The sequence below is a fragment of the Hirsutella rhossiliensis genome (genome assembly GCF_020360975.1).
Source record: "Hirsutella rhossiliensis strain HR02 chromosome Unknown scaffold00004, whole genome shotgun sequence".
NCBI lineage: Eukaryota > Fungi > Ascomycota > Sordariomycetes > Hypocreales > Ophiocordycipitaceae > Hirsutella > Hirsutella rhossiliensis.
Window position 1 is genome coordinate 3,605,434 of NW_025408670.1, and position 12,359 is coordinate 3,617,792.

The following is a 12,359-nucleotide window of genomic DNA, read 5'->3' on the forward strand; positions in this document are numbered from 1 at the left end:
ATTACTTACTTTCTTATCTATTAAAGGGAAGTAAGTATTCTCTATAAGCTACTATATAAAGGAAAGCTAAGTTTAAGGTTATTAAGGTATCCCTTATTAGTACCTATATTAATATTATTAATACGTATATAAGTAAGAGGTCTTAATAGGGTTTTAAAATAGTTTAGATTATACTATTATTATTATTTATATCTTTTAAAGTATTATATAAAGATTATAGTTTCTTAACTAAGTCGCTAGTATTAAAGGTTATAAGGCTAATAATAAGAGCTTAGGGTTTTTTAGTATTAGCTTATTACTTTTCCTTTACTACTAGTAAAGATATTATCTAATTATTTATTTCCTAGTAAGCTTATTACTTTATTAGGTCCTTAACTCTAGCTATTAAGGTAGTTACTACTTTAATTATTAAATCCCTAGAATTTATTTTTTAAATAGTACTATTATCCTCTAAGTATTCTTAGCTTTATAAAGCTACTTATCGCTATATAAATAAAATAGAATAATAAGTTTATGCCTTAAAGACTAGTTTTAATAAGGATAAAGGTATATGCTTAAAGTATATATAGTATATAGCTAAGGATTAGTAAAGTAATTAACTATATAATTATCTAATTATCGGTCTTATATATAGCTTTAAGGGTCTTAGGTTATTAATATAAGTCTTAGAGATTTCTTTACTTTATACCCTTTTATCTTTATTAAAGTTATATAATAAGTAGCTTTTACTTTAAAAGGGAAAAATAAAAATTTAAATTAATTATAATTAAGAAAGATACTTTATTAGATAATTAAGGTCTTTATAAAGCCTTTAAGTATACTTAAAAGGAAGTTAAATAAGGAGTACTAAGGGTCTTATCCCTTTAATAAGCTAATATTTATAAGGGTATAATCTTACTTATTAAAGTATCTATAAAGGGGTTAAGAGGGCTAAGCTTTAAGGGCTAAGGCTTTATAGCTAGGTCTTTTAAGACCCTTAGTATCGTAAATAGCTTTATATTAGTTACTTTAATTAAGGGCCTTAGGGTCTTATAGTACGCCTTAATAGGCTTATTTTCTAGGCCTATTTTATAAAAGAAGTAAGTATTAGGTTTTATAAGGGACCCCTTAAGGTACCCCTTAAAGCTATTAGTATAAAAGGCTAAGGGCTATAACCTAAAGTCTTTTAGGCTAGCTAAGTTAGCTAAAAGGCCTTAGTATTACTTCTTAGCTAAAGGCTTAGGGGCCTTTATTATTATAATAAAAGCCTTAGGCTTTAAGGCCTATAAAGGCTCCTAGCTAGCTTTCCTTCTTTCTAAGTTATAATTAAGTCTTATAAAAGCTACTAAGAGTTTAAGGAGGCGGAAGAGTTATATATATAGCTTAATATAGCTTAAGGCCCTTAGGTTAAAGCCTAAGTTAGTAAGGTTATCCTATATAGCTAGGTTATAAGCTTACCTTATAAGGTAACTAAGTAAGAAGTATAAGGTCTAAAGGGCGTAAGAAAGGTATACCTTTTAAAATTATACCTTTAGTAGTAGTAGGGCTACTTTAGCTTTTAAAGCCTTAATAAGGGATCCTTTAAAGGCCCTTAAGACCTTTAAAAGAGCTTAGTTTTAGAGCCTTTAAAAAAGCTTTATAAGGCTCTTAGGATCTTAAGGTATATAAGTAATAGCGGAATTTTAGGATATTAAGGAATTATATAAGACTATATAGTAAAAGGAACGAAAGAGTATAAGATAGGATTTTTAACGGAATTTATTAGTAGTATATTATTATATAAAAGAGGTATTAAAGATAATAATTTTATCTTTATTTATTAGTAGATATACTACCTTATATAGATAATTATAGTTAAATAAAAGAACTTTCTAAAACTAGAATTAAGCTACTATATAGCCCTAAGACTAAGGAATTTAATAATACCTTAAGTATAGCTAGAAGTATCTTAGTTTTACTAATATTTATATTTAAAGGAGGTTAGTTATACTAGTATTCTTAAGAGGTTTTAACTAGTATTCTAAGCGAGCTCTATTCCTATAATTCCCGATTATACGATAACTAGCCACCTATTTAATATATAATAATATATAAAATAACGAGCGATTCTTACTTTATAAGATAGGATTTTATTTATAATTAATATACTACTTATTAGCTTATATAATTAAGAGAGTATATTATAGCTACTTTATTTATAATAGGAAAACACCGTTCCTTAATTAAGGGTCTTAGGCCCCCTATATTAAAGCTAGGCCTTATAGTTTACTATAAAGGCTATATAGGCCTAGTAGAGCTATCTAGAAGCTTTAAATAATAAGCCTTTTTATATAGAAGTTAAGTAAGATAGTCTTTTAAAGGCAGCTTATATAGAAGCTACCTTCTTCTTAATATATTATTTAAATAAGAGCCTAGAATTAAAGAAGACCCTTAGCTACTATATTAAGGGCTTTACCTCGAAAAATAAGCCTCCTATTATTATACCCTTTAAAATAATCTACTATTACTTACTAAAGTAAATAAGTTTTATCTTTAAAAGGTTAAAGTAAACCCCTTAGTTTTTAGCTTATTTAAATAAGTTAGTAGCTATTACTTCTAGCTACTAAACGTTCTTCTTAGCTAAGGTCGACGTTATAAAGATACTAAAGTTATCTATATAAGATAGCTAGTATCCCTTAGCTACTAGTATCCCCTTTATATATAAGAGGAATAAAATAAGGCTAATAAGGGACCCTTAAAGTACCCTTATTACTAGCTCTATAAGGGGCTAGACTTACCCTTTAAAGGCTAGCTAGATCTTCCTTTTAGTAAGGAAGTAGTCTACCTAGCTTATAAGGGCCTTAGGGAGGTTTACGTCCCTTAGGACCCTTATAAGCTATTCCTTTAATATAAAATTAAAGGCGCCCTTTATATTTAATAAGAAGGTACTAGTAATAGCCTTTTTATTAAACTCCTGCTTCTTTTAAATATAGTATAAAAGGAGGACGGCTATATTTATAGCTAACTATTATTTTCGTCCCCTTAGCTATATAGGGTTTAAAAGCCTAGCTATATTAGCTAAATAGCGTAGCTAGATAGTATATAGCTTTTTAAGGACCTTTCCTAAGTAGTTAAGTAGACTTATAACCTTATAGGCCTTAAGGATAGTATAGTCTAGCTTATTTTACTTAGGAAGTATAATTCTTATAGCTTCCTTTTATACTTTAAGGTAGTATCCTTAGTTAAATAAAGCTTTATAGGCCCTATTAAAGACTATAAGGATAGCCTTATATATATATTAAATAAGGAGGAAACTAAGGGAGTTTAAGCTAAGGGCTTTCTTATTAAAAGAGCTAAAAATAGCCCTCTTAATCTTAGGGTCCTTTAGCTCTAGCTAGTCTTACTTAATTATACCCTTACTACCTATATAGCCTAGAGGCTCTTCTTTTTCTAGGCTTTAAAGGGGGCTAAAGGGGGGGCTAGGGCTAGGGTCTAAGGTTAGAAAAAGGGTTATTAAAAAGGCCTTATATTTTTCTATAAAGGTATTAGCTTTTACCTTTATCCCTTCTTTTATATATAAGATACTAAGAAGGGTAAGGTTAGCTCTAGCCTTAGTATAGGAAAAGGCTATAAAGATATCCTTTCTTACTATTTTTATTAAGAAACTCTCTTAGTATTACTTTTTAATAGCCTTAATAGTATACTTAAAGCTATTTTAGCCCTTTATAAAGCTCTTTTAGCTCTCCTTATCTTAAGCTAGCCTATAAGCTTATTAGGCTAAGCTTAGGGCTTTTTAAAGGTAGGTTAGCTTATTAGTTTACTAAGGCTTAAATCCTTTATAAGACTTTTTTTTTAGTATCGCTATGTTTAAGGCCTTTATAAAGGTTCTTATTAAAAGGGAAGCTATCCCTTTTAAGTCGTCTTTTTATAGCCCTTTTTATAGCTATAAGGAGGTCTTATTCCTTCTTAGCTAAGTATTTTAAAAATACCTTTTAGTTTACTTTCCTATAATTATAAGTAGTAGGCCTAGCTAGTAAGGGCCTATTAAAGCCCCTTAAGCTAGCTTTAAAGGCTATAAGCTTATAATCTAAGCTTATAGCCTCTAGGAGGTAAAAGTTAGCTTAGGTTAGCTATTTAAAAGGGCTATAGAAAGTAAGGTCTATAACTAAGGCCCCTTTTAAGCTTTTCCTTTAATAAGTACTTTTTATAGCTACCTTAAGGTCTATTAGTAAGGAAGCTTTATAGCGGTTAAGCTAGCTAATAAGCGCTTCTACCTTATAGGCCTTAAAGGGTTTTATAAAAGGGTTTTAATAACGGTAGTATAAGTTAAAGTCCCTTATTAATAGGAAGGGCTACTATAAGAGTTAGGCTATTAATAGTAGCCTTTTTATTATAAAGGGCCCTTACTAGCCTTAGCTAGCTAGGGCCCCTTTAACCTCTTTTTCGTTATATAGGTTAATAAGGGTAAATAGCTTAGCGCCTTTTACCTTTATAGCCTATATATTAAGATTATAAAAGAGGTTAAAGCTAAAGCTAGCTTTTATTTAAGCTTCCTTCCTCTTATAAGCTATAACCCTAGGCCTCTTAGCGAGCTTAGAAAAGTTAGTAAAAGGGATAGGAGTTATAATATAATAAGCTAGATACTATATAAGGATATAGCTATTATTAATCTTATAAAGGTAAGGCTCTTATAATAAGATAAGGTTTACTTTTATTTTTAAGGCCTACTTTAAGATCGATAGGTTAGCTATTTCCTACCTATTAGTATTATACTATATAATACTAATAAGGTTATAGTTAAGCTTAAAGGGCTTAAAGGGCTTTAGGGGCCCTATAAGTATAAGGGGGCTAAGGCTATTAAGTATTAGTTATTCCCTTATAAACTTTATATTATACCTTATTAGTTATAAGGTACTCTCCTTTATAGTTATAGTATTAGACCTTAAAGTAAGAGTAGCCTTAGTTAGTATTATAGCTAGGGTAGTTATAGTCCTTCGTTAAGTACTTTTCTAAGTAAAAAGTATACTTAATAGGCTATTAGTAGGTCTAAGGGTTATAGCTAAAAGAAAGGCACCTATAGTACTATATATATATAGTATATTTCTTATAAGCCTTAACTTAAATCTATAAACCTATTATATAAAGGCTTTTTTTTTAGTATTTAGCCTTTATAGCTTTTAAAGGGACTATAAAGATAATAGATCCTACCTTTTATATTAGGCCTAAGGTACCTAGCTACCTAAGCTACCTTAGGATATCGATCCTACTAAAGGTTTTAGCTTTTATAGTAAAGATATTAAGGATAGGGGTCTCTAAGAGGTTAGAGACTATTATATACTAGTCCCTTAGTATAAGGCTAGTACTTTAACCTAGTAGTCTACTTAGATTTAGTATAGGTCTAATAAGTAACTAAACGGACTAGCTACTATATATAATTAAACGTATTATATAAACTAGCTACTATATATTATTACGCGCGTTAAATATAGACTAGCTATTAGTCTTATAAGTTAAAGTAAGAGTAATAATAACTATCTATATTTATCTCTACCCGCCTTAAATCTAGCGGGTTCTCTATCTTCTATATATACTATAGCGAGCGTAAGACCTTATTTAGGGCTTTAACTAAGTAATATCTTAACCTTATAATCGTACGATAGTAGTATAGCGTATTAGCGGTATTTCTTAGTATTTTCCCTAGGTAGGCGTAGGTATTTCTCTATAATTTCCCTGCTATATTCTTATAGTAACTTCTTAGGGAAATATTAGTATAATCCTTAAGGAGCTATTATTACTTAGGAAATCGTAGTATATTCCCTATATAATATATCCTTAAGGGAAATCTCTATAAAATATCTATATAATCCGCTTAGTTATTGTTTCTAGGATTTCTAGGTAATTTCCTAGAGTTTACTTAGTAGCTTCTAAGTTCCTTCTTTTATAGGGAGCCTTAAGGAGTTAGGGATAACTTCCTTAAAGAAAGTAGATATCGTTATAGGTACCTAGATTATCGACTATAGGGTATCTTATAATAGGGACGCTCTAAGCTACTAGCTTAGTCTAGCTAGTAGGAAGGTCGGCCGATTTAATAGGTAGCTCCTTAAGGTATAGGGACTACTTCTCTCGCTACTCTAAAAGCTTCTTTACTATATATAGGGCCTTTATCGTTATAACTATATTCCCTTTATTTAAAGTTAATAAAGCTAATATAGCTAGTTCCCTTATAGCCTTATTAAGCTTATTATAAAGAGTAATAGGGTTAATAGTTAGCGTTAGTAATTCCTTTTTTAGCTTTAAGATAAGTTAAAAGTCCTCTTTTATATTCCTTTTAGCTAAGGCCTTAGTTAGGGCTTTAGCTAGGGCTTTTACTAGAGCCTTAGCTAAGGCCTTAGCCGGGGCCTTAGGCGCTATCTTTATAGTAACCTTAGCCTATAAGCTTACTTTAAAGTTTCCTTAAGTAGCCTTAAGCTACTAAGCGGCCTTAGGCTAGTATAAGAGCTATTATAAGGGCTATTAATAGTCTAGGGTCCTTATAGCTGCCTTCTTAAGCCCTTTTATAAGGGTCTTATAAAAGGGTTTAATTTTTTTAGGCTTCCTTAAGGGCCTAGAGGGCCTACTAAAGGAAGCCCTAAGCCTAGTCCCTAGGGAAAGGGTACTAGGGCTAGGGCTAGGTTTACTATAAGTATTAAAATATAAGTTAAATAGGTATAGAGCTAATAGGGCTACTAAAGGTAGCTCTCTTTTACCCTTTTACTTACTTTAAGGGCTAGTTAAGCTAAAAGTAGCTAGCTTAAGGTAGGGCTAGGCTAGGCCTAAAGAGGCTAGTCTTTAGTATAAGCTATATATTATCTTCTATCTTAATATCCTTTAGGTCTTAGTCTTAGGTCCTAGGCTTTTCTTCTAAGGTCCTTAGTAAGCGTTAGCTTTCTAGAGCTTCTTTTAAGTAGGCCCTAGCCTCTAAGGTACTTATTTCGACCCTTAGGTTAAGGGGATAAAGTTAAAGGCGCCCTCCTTATATCTAGGCTAGGGTCTTAAGTTAGGTCTAGGCTAGGTCCCGTTAACGGGGGGTATATACCCTTAGTTAGCGAGGGTAGGGAAGAGTTTTCTACTTATATAAGGGAGAACCTTACTTAATTTATAATCTTTAGTAGTATATTATATACCCGCTAGTAGCTATATAAGGCTATACTTAGGGGGGCGTAATACGCTATTCGCGGTAGTTCTAAGTATATACTTTTTTTATATTTTAAGCTTAGTTTCGAAAGGTTAGCTAAGAAGATATAATAATATATAAGCGTTTTTTTTTACTCTTAACTTAGCTTTTAAGATACTTCTTTTACCTTCTTTATAAGTAAGGCTCCTTTAAAACGCGTTTAAAGAGTTATTCTTAAAATACCTTACTTATACTTAGCTTAGAGCTAAGGTATACTATTATTAAAAGCTTTAAGCGCTTCTTAGTATTATAAAGTAGACTTAATAAGGTATATAGTCGCGCTATTACCCCCCTCTACTATATAATAAAAGGTAATAAATTAATTAACTAAGCTACCTAGCTTATTAATTAACTATACTTATTAACTATCTAAGTAGTACCTAGACTCTTATACTTAGAGCTAGTTTTTAGTATATTTAGAAAGATAAGGTATTATTAATTTAAGTAATATTTATTTTATAATTATTAAATAAAAGATATATAAGAAAACGCGGTTATATTACGACCACGGTCTAGTAAACCGCGGGGACTAATATATATTACGAGGATACGTAACGTAGGGAGCAAGGAATATTAAATAGACCGACGGGCTAATTAAGTTTAGAGCGATAGGTTACTTTAGCGCTCTAACGCTCTATAGCTAAGATCGTAAGATCGCTCTAGCGCTCTAGCGCTCTTAGGCTATAGGATTACTTAGTGCTCTCGGCGATTTAAGGAAGCTCTTAAGATATATAAGGAAGGAATAAAATACTCCTTTAAATAGATAGCTCGATAGCTTTTAATATATTATAGATCTTTATTATAATTCTACTTTTAATTCTAATTACCTAGTTATAGTTATCGCGAAGACCATTGCGCTACGTAGGCAAAAGTGGAACGCGCGCTCCGATAGGTGCGCTGCAATTGACACATATGACTAACAACCGCGTTTTTCCGACATGTCACGAAAAAAGATGTGGCCGCCTGTTAGATATAAGCGACAGCGTCAATTGACGCATGTGGTATACGCGACACACCCCCTCAGGGATATCGGGTCAATTCGTCCCGGGATACCTGGATATCCTAGACCACAGCGGGAATTTTTATATAGGCAGGCCCCATACTGAAACCGCGCTCAATTGCGCTGGCGGGACTCGAACCACGGGCCTTCGGGTAATGCGCGCCAGGCTAGCCAGAAGTGCGTGCGCAGTCACCGGGAAGTTCCCGGAGGGGTAACCCCTCCGCCCGGGCTTATAACTATCACGAAAAAAGATATGGCCGCCTGTTAGATATAAGCGACAGCGTCAATTAACGTATATAGTATACGCGATAATAGTCTATAGTCTATAACCTTTAACTTATTACTAACGTAATATATATATTATTATTTAGACTATGCCTTATTATATCTATTAATATAAACCCCTAGATAGGTTTATCCCTTAGAAATAATACTAGTCGTTATACGTTAAAAGCTCTTATTTAGTATAATACCGCGTTACTCTAAGTAATATCGTAACTATTAATATACCTATATAGTAAGCTAGATTAACTAACTCTAAAGCTACTATATTCCCTTAGGATATAATACGCGAAATTATTGCCCTTCGATATAAGGTATAGTTACTTAAGAACGGAGGAGGTAATAGATAAGTTAAGGACCTCGGAAAAGTAGTTAAACTAAAATAGCTAGGACTATTCGACGGTACTTATAGTACGCTTTAAGACTTTCTTACCTAACTTAAAGCCTACTACCGGTTTTACCCTACTAAACTCTTAGACCTAGTCGAAAAGGTACTCTATATAGGGAATTATTTATCTAGAATAGTACTCGCTTAGTTTAGACCTATTATAAGGGACTTTCTCGATAACTAACTAGCGCGATAAGATAATAAGATAAATAAAGTCTTTACTAGTTTCTAAGGATTTAAAGAAGCTATTATAAAGGTATTTAGAATAACTAATAAGGAACGAGAAGCTAAATAGAAACTTTAAGAACTCCGATAAAGGATCTTAGTATCGGATTATACTATAAAGTTCTATTAAGTTACCTTAAAGCTTAATTAAGATAACGAACCTTTTATATTACGATTCTACGATAGGCTTAAAGAAAAAGTTAAGGACGAGCTCTATAAGGAAAATTAACCTAATAACCTCTTAGACTATATTACTATAATAGTACGAATCGATAATAGATAGTATACGTAACGCTAAGAAAAGAAATAAAGAAGAGGAAACTAGAACCCTTCTTATAAGAATAACTTTAACCGACGCGCTAACTATAAAAAGAAGCGCGAAACTCCTATTACCTACGCCTATATAACTAACCTAAGTAGGATAGATCTAAATATAATATAGAAAAGCAAAGGAAAGTATTTTAACTATAGGAAACCTAGATATTACTCTAAAAAATATAGATAACCTTATAAGGAAAAGAAAACCTACTAGGTACTAGCCCTAGAAAGTAAGAAATACCTAAACGCTACTAATAAATAGGAACTAAAGTATAAACTCCTTAGTTAAACTATATATTATAACGACGAATATATAGTATACTTAAGTAATAAGAATAGTACTAGATAGTTCCTAAAGCTATTAAAGAAGACCCTTATAATAATATAATAAAGGGATCCTAAAATATAGAAATAAGTTAAATTTATAGAACTAAAATACCCCTATCTTATAAGAGTCTCTTAAGACTAAATTAAGAAGAACGGTAAACGATTCTAAGAAGATATATAAAATAAAAATCGATAATAATAATAGGTAGTTTATAAATAATATAATAAAGAAGATATAAATATAGCCCTTATACTTACGAAACTTCGATAATAACCTAAGGAGGAATAACGAAGTATTAACGATATAAGCTTTAAAGAATAAGAAATACCTAGAGAAATAGAAGATAAGAACGAACTTATACTACTACCCTTATTACTAAGGGAAAATACTACGATTAAAGAATACGCTCTATACTTCGAAGAATTTAAAGAAATACTTAAAATTAAAACCTAATAAATACCTTAAATTCTTATAGAAAACTAATAAGCTATATTAATTCGATATTAACTAGCACTACGTAAAGGAGACTATACTATAGCTATTGCTATAGTCGATACCTTTATAGCTTTATAATAAGAATAGTAACTATAAGGAGAATTTAAAAACGATCTATAAATACTACTTACTTATAAGTACTATAAGTATATTTTATAGATATTATATATCTACTTAGATTATATAATATACTTCTAGATAAAGGTATAATACGATGCCTTCTTAGTTAGGTTTAAGGGATAAGTACTTTTAAAACCCTACCTAAGTATAGAACTAGACTACTAGAAAATCGATTAACGCTACCTAAACGACTAAGTTATATTATTAGAACCTAATTATAGTACGCTACTTAAATACCGCGATAATTATAGTTTATTAACGAGATACCTTTCGGAGATATATAAAATCTATAAATACGCTAAAATAAAGGAATAGTATAACGCTACTTACTTTAAGGTATCCGAACTATTAATCTTTTAAAGACTTATATAATAAGTTAAATATAATAAAGAAGATTATAATAAATATATATACTTAAACTATAGAGTTTATAAATATAAAAAGGCATAAGTATAGTATAAACGATATAATAGTATATTAAAAGATTATTAGTAATACGTATAAAGGCTATAAGCCGTATTTAACTAAGGAAAAATCGATATAGAAATACTATATAAAAAATAGAAAGACGCTAAATAAAAACTTAACCTTTAATATAAAAATAAATAGAATTACGAAGTATAGTACGCAATTAACTATAAAGTAGTATAATATAAACGATATAGCGTCGAGAAATAAGAAATCTTCGATTAGCTATAAGAAATTAGTCTCTTAAGCCCTAATATAATACTACGCGATAAAAACTTAAAGAAACGATATTAATAATAAATCGAAGAAGAATACCTAAATAAAATAAATAAGGACTAAGCAAAAAACGAGGTACGCTATCTATAAAAGGGCTATAGACTAGCACGATATAATAAGATCTAAGGACCCTATATATAGCAACGGTAAGCTATAGCGACTAAATAATATTAGATATTTAAATCGCGGGATATTACGTATATATACTTTTAGACTACGGCGCGATAAGCAATTACGTTTTACCTAGAGTCGTTAATCGTTACCGACTTATATAAAGATATAAGATAGATCTATATAAACTTATAAATATCGAAGGAGAGGCCTTTAACTATAATAATAGAATTATTAATATAGAGATTAATTACCTCGATATTAATATCTAGGGCTACGACGAATAAGTTAACTTTAATATTATAGATATTAAAGAATACGACCTTATATTAAGGCTTCTATAGTTATAGGAGAGCAACCTATTAATTAACTAGAAAACTAGCTAGCTATATTAGAACGAGGATATAAGTTTCTAGGACTAGTAGATTTAAAAGAAAGTAAAATTTTACGATAATTTAGCTACTAAATAAGATAAAAGGGATAACCGTTTAAGTAAATTATTATAGGCTTTAGTAATATAAACGAAAATAGTAACCGAACTAGCGGATATAAAATCGACTAATAAGACCTATATACTAACTAATATAGCTATATAACCTAGCATCCGATATAAATAGAATAAAGGATATAATATAAAGATCTAAAGAGTTATTACTACTTTAAGGAAAAACCTTAAATAAATTAATAAAGAGCTTAAGTTAAGAGAAACTAGCTCTTAAGAGAAAGAATAAAGCCTATAAGATAGAATAAAGAATATCCCTTAAGAATACTAGAAATATAATAAACTCTTTAAGGAAGAACTTAAGATAGGGTTACCTAAATATAGCTAATAAGACTACGAAATTTATCTTAAGGATAGAATAACGCTAACGTTCCATAAAATTTATAACTTAAACGAAAAGTAACTATAAACGCTACGCGACTACCTTAACGAGAATCTACGAAAGGGATATATATAAATATTAATATCTAAAGTAAGCTATCTAGTTATATTTATTTTAAAGAAAAATAGTAAGCTACGACTAGTTATCGACTATAGACGCTTAAACGATATTATAATAAAAGACCGAATACTATTACCGCTTATATTAAAACTATAAGATCGACTATATAGTAAAAAATAGTTTATAGCCCTTAACCTTAAAGGCGCTTATAACTTAATATATATAAAAAAGGG